The sequence below is a fragment of the Onychostoma macrolepis genome, chromosome 07, assembly GCF_012432095.1.
Source record: "Onychostoma macrolepis isolate SWU-2019 chromosome 07, ASM1243209v1, whole genome shotgun sequence".
NCBI classification, from domain to species: Eukaryota; Metazoa; Chordata; class Actinopteri; order Cypriniformes; family Cyprinidae; genus Onychostoma; species Onychostoma macrolepis.
This window is the reverse complement of record NC_081161.1, coordinates 49,195,286-49,200,961: the sequence shown is the minus strand read 5'-3', so window position 1 is coordinate 49,200,961 and position 5,676 is coordinate 49,195,286. Positions and strand designations below refer to the sequence as shown.

The window sequence follows — 5,676 nt, the reverse complement described above, 5'->3', positions numbered from 1 at the left end:
CAAGAACCTGTCCAACTAAACGTATTGAAAACAAAACCATCTCTTATCGTAAGTTCAGTGCTATCAATGTTGATTCACTTACTGCCTCTATTGCATCATCTGTTATTTTTGATGTATTCAATCTTACTTGTCCATCCAATATATATGATCTGTATCACTCTGCTATTGCTGTTGTTTTGGACGAGCATGCTCCAATCAGGACTAGGTCTGTTCCCATGTCCCGCTCCGCTCCATAGTACAACAATGAGCTACGTGATATGAAAGCCACAGGCAGACAACTTGTACGCCTTTTTAGGAAAACAGGTTTAACTGTACACTTTCAGATCATGTTAAGCACTACAAAACTGCCTTGAATGCAGCTCACTCTTCCTATATTTCCCAAACTATAAACACATCAAACAATAAGCTTAAATCACTTTTTAGCTTGGTGAACCAGCTAGTTCAGCCTCCTATACGTAATGCCTCTCTACGAGAATCTGACGACTTATGTTGTTCTTTTTTAGGCTACTTCCAGGGTAAGCTGGATGCTTTATGTGGGACATTTGGTGCAGAATTGACCACTCCTACTTGTGGGCTAGCTCGTCCTATTCAAGTGCTTGTTAGCTTTTCCTTGACAAACCCCACCTTAATTAATGAATTTATACTGAAATCCAACTCTTCTTCGTGTCGTGCTGATCCTGCACCTACATTCCTTTTGAAACACTGTACCTCTGCTATTTCTGGTTCTATTTCACATTTTGTAAACATGTCTCTTATTTCTGCTACTGTTCCAGTTTCATTCAAAACTTCTGCTATCACTCCTATGCTTAAAAAGCCAACTCTGGACCCAACTGACTACACTAATTATTGTGCAATATCCAACCTACCGTTTGTTTCTAAAATCATGGAAAAGGTTGTTGGCACTCAGTTGCAGTCATTTCTAGCTCACAATAAACACTTTGATATATTTCAGTCAGGTTTTTGTTCGCAACACAGTACTGAAACTGCTTTAGTAAGGGTTACAAATGACCTCCTTTTTCTGGTGATTCGGGCAACCTTTCCATACTCTTATTACTCGACCTTAGCTCAGCTTTTGACATGGTGTCTCATAATCTACTACTCATGCGCCTCTCAGAGATTGTAATCTCGGGAGCTGCGTTAGCCTGGTTTTCCTCCTATTTCACGGACAGACAATACTATATCACCATGCATGATTACAAATATCCCACTGTCCCTCTTAAACAGGGTGTGCCACAGGGCTCAGTTCTAGGGCCAGTATTATTTGTCATTTATATTATGACCCTTGGACAAATTATTATTTTTTCTGGATTACCAGTACGTTCCATCTCCCGTTTGCAATACATTCAAAACTCTGCTGCAAGAATGTTAACGTACACCAACCGGTCGGCTCATATCAATCCTATTCCTTTTAACCTCCACTGGCTACCCGTGTCTTCTCGTATCATTTATAAAATTCTTCTGCTTACCTTTAAGTCACTTCACGATTTTGCACCTACTTATCTCTCTGACCTACTTTCTCCATATACTCCTTCTACTTCGATCATCTGGAGGGGAACTTCTTTGTGTTCCAAGATCTCACCTTTCATCTATGGGACGAATTTAAGTCCAAACTCAAAACGTATTTGTTCAACAAATTCTATCGGTCCTATGTTTCCTCTTAAACTGTTATGATTTAATGCTGAATCTGATTGTTTGCTGTATTTGACTATCTGTATTATTACTATGGTTTGCAACTGCAACCGCATGTTCTAGACGTGGCAAATTTCTGCTGTCCATCTATGTATGTACTGATTGCTTATATTGTTTTGTCATTGTGAAGTGTCCTTGAGCTTGGGAAAGGCACTATACAAATTAAACTTCTTCTTCTTATTATTATTATTATGAAATAAGTTGATGCTAGTTATGTTCGTTCATTTTTAAAGGAGCACTAGCTCATTATTTACCTTGAACATGGCTTAATATTTCCAGATTAACTTAAATTTCTTACAATTTTGTAAAATATACTACACAATCACTGTTTACAATCAATTTTATTTTAGAATTAATATAATTCTAAAAACAGCATCTATCTATCTATCTATCTATCTATCTATCTATCTATCTATCTATCTATCATGTGTAAAACTTTACCTAAATTTAAAATTGTTTAACAAATAACTTTTTAATTCATATTTAATTCATGTGTAACCACTCCTGAAATGGCAACACTTTTCATGCTTAAATAGTTTAAATATTAATATTACTTTAATGTCTAATATTACTTTAATTCTTTGGTATTTTTTCTAATGAGCTACTCTAACTTTATTTGAGTCGGTATCACTAAAGGTATCTTTACTTTTACTCTGATATGATGACTGGGTAATGTAGACAACACTGGCTGTCCACAACATTTCTTTCCTTAATAAATTGCTCAAGTTACATCTGACATGAATATAAGAAACCAACTGAACATGGATCCTGGGTTATGAACTGGCCATCAAACTACCTGATTGGGGATGGAGTTTGATTGCCGTCAACCTAAATTTTCATCAAACACCTGAACCAAATTGGCCTAATCACTTAACACACTTTAGGTGCCACCTGCCTCAATGAGCTCATGTTGATGCCTGACTAATCATGTCTTTGCACATTTCAGGACGTTGAAACCCTTTGAGTATAAAGTCTTCAAACACAGCGGTTTTTAAACAGGGTTTTGCAGATTTAATACAGGAGCCAAGTTTGGCTTGCAATTAAAAGTTAAAATAAAATAAGAGACAGAGTTAAGCGTAGTAGTTAAGGACTGAAAGAGTTTAAGTTGTCCAAAATGGTAAGATAGCAGTTTGTCTTTGCACTAAAACCTGAGAAGTGAATCACAAAATGTGTATAAAATTACTTTAGCTGCTTTTAATGCGTTTATATTTAAATGTTATTAAACTCTTTGAAGGAGCTACGCATTTTTAAACACTTTGAATGGATCTGCCAGATAATTACATTACTGGGCAGAGTGCTTGCATAACTTTTGCTGCTGTTTTTATTTTTTACTTTATTTTTTTTCAGATGAATGCTTTCATAGCCTGCCTTGCTGTTTGTCTGTTGCATGACGTGTGCAGTACACCAACACCTGTGTGTAAGTGTTTGTCATTTGATTACTTTGTCATTTCTGTGACTAATGTTGCATCGTGTATTGATATTTCAAACATTACTCTCCCTTTTCATGTGCTGCTTCTTAGCTTGGTGCTATCATAGGCCTTCATGTAGTAAGTGTTTTTCTCCCTTTTTTTGTTGTAAGCTTTCTATATAAAAAAAATAATAAAATAAAATGTGTGCTTCTCAGCTGTTTCAAAACCAGGGATTATACATGATTTGCTGCTAATTACCAGGTGGGGATGTTTTAAGGTGTCTTTTTCCCTTGCATCTCAGGTGATGCCGTTTGGTCCATAATCGCAGAGAAAGACTGTGATGGCACTCAACAGTCTCCGATAGACATTGTAACCGCCGATGTGCAGGCTAATACTAATCTGACTGCTTTCACCTTCACTGGCTACAATGACCGCAACCTTAACTGAGATTGAAAACACTGGCAGGACAAGTGAGTAGTGTAATGTTTCTGTTTCAGCTTTTGTGTAAGAATTATTGACTGGGAACAGAATGTTTAATCTGTTGTGGTTTCACTCTTCAGTTAAAGTTACATTTGGTGACCAGAAAATGTATGTGGAAGGAGGTGATCTGCCAGGCTTGTTTAACAGCACACAGTTTCATCTTCACTGGGGTAATGGCAGTGCCACACCTGGGTCTGAACATGCTGTGAATGGCAAACGATACCCCATGGAGGTTTGAAAACAATGTAACTACAACTGAAAGCTTTTGTTTTATACTGGTCTTCTAAAAGGGTTTTGTGTGTCTCAGTTGCATATCTTGAATGAGGCTGGTAACGGCAGTGATCCAGTATTGTCAGTTCTTGGGATCTTCATTGAGGTATGTCACCTTTTCGTCTCTGATATTTGGAGAAATTGTTCAATTGACATTTTAATTGTAATCGCCCACAGGCCTCTAATGACACCGGGAAACCAGAGAGCTGGAAGACCTTAACGTCATATCTAGCACAAATTGCGAGTGCAGGTTTGGGCCCTTTCCTACAGTATTAGTAAAGAAGTGGTTCTGTATGCTGGTAATGTACAGAAGTTCACATTTAAATTTATTTCAGGTGATAAACGCACGTTTCTGACAAGCTCACCATGGATGATCTGCTTCCTGGAGTGGACAGGACTAAGTATTACCGTTATCTTGGCTCTTTGACTACACCAAATTGTGACGAAGGTGTGATTTGGACCATCTTTAAAGACCCTGTTAAAGTCAGCCAAGATTTGGTAAGTCTAGACTCTATACACAAATATTTAGGCCTAATGTGACGCATCAGTCATGCATAAGATTTCAATAAAACTGATTTAAGTGCACAATAACCAGGTTTTTAATATTTAACCAAGTGAATATTGCTTGAAATACAGCTAGACCTGTTTTAACTGAGGGTTTTTTATTTTTCGTAAAAATGCAATTCACAATTAACCGACTTATGCTGATTGTAAGCCATTTGAACACCGTCTTGAAAATGAGAACTGATGTAAATAGTTCCCAAGTCTTGTTTTTTTTTTTTTTTTTTTTTCCTCTATCCATTTGGAGGAAAGGATCAAATTGTCTCTCTGGTTCAGATTATTTTGATTTCTCCAAATAGATTGACCTCTTCAGTACGACTGTCTACATCAACCAGACCACCAACTCTCCCCTAATGACCAACACATTCAGGGCTGTTCAGCCCATCTATGGCAGGATTGTGACGTCACAGGTAGCGGTCCCAAAACTACTGGCCTCATAAAGCCAACATCAGGTACCAAAACTACCGGTCTTGTAGGAAACCCAACTACTGGCCTTATAACGCCAACATCGGTTATCAAAACTAGTCTTACAAAGCTGACGTCAACGGCAACAAACCCATCCCTGGCTCTCAGTTTTCCTCTTCTGAGTGTCGTGCTCCTGTACTGCATCCTACCTTCGTAAGCTGCTTCACAAAATACTGAGATTAAGATGGCTTTATGTGACTAAAATATTCCCTTTAATGTTAGTTAAAAAAAAAAAAAAGCATCAGCAATGTAAAGTAATCGCTAATGTCAATTTGTAACTGTGTTGCTAGATTCCTCGTTCTCCGCTTGTTTCCTGCATCTGTTTAATATGAAACTGCCTTCCAGGTTGTGCACTAAAGGCTTTATTTGGTTGTAGTGCTGGGTGTTTTATAGAAATATTAGCTGCTTGTGGCTTTTACATAAATGCACTTATTGTAACAAGACTATAGTGTCCACTTGTGCAGAAGTGGAATGTTTCTTGTGAATAAATGAAGGCAACATGCTGAGGACGGAGGACATGTCACCGGTTCAACTATTTGCTTTTAGAAAAAATCATCCCTTTGCCTCTTAAAAGTGAAACTGTATCTAATGCTTGTATCTCACTGGGATTGTGGCTTGTCAGACTTGTAGGTGTCACTGTAAAGTTAAGGTTGGTTTTAACGAGTCCGCACAAGGTTTGTGTCCTTGTCTGCTTGTGTGAATGTTTGATTCCTGAGGCATTTTGACAAATTCAACCAGTCTTTTTCCCCTGTTGAAGTGTTTTAAGCTTAAGAATTCATTAAAGTTTATTCAAACAATCTGT

General features: G+C 37.6%; 1 pseudogene; it reads left to right on the top strand.

Annotated features, from left to right (window-relative positions):
- The first annotated feature begins 2,619 nt into the window (after window positions 1–2,619).
- LOC131543377 (carbonic anhydrase 4-like) lies at window positions 2,620–5,447 on the top strand (annotated as a pseudogene).
- The last annotated feature ends 229 nt before the right edge of the window (window positions 5,448–5,676 follow it).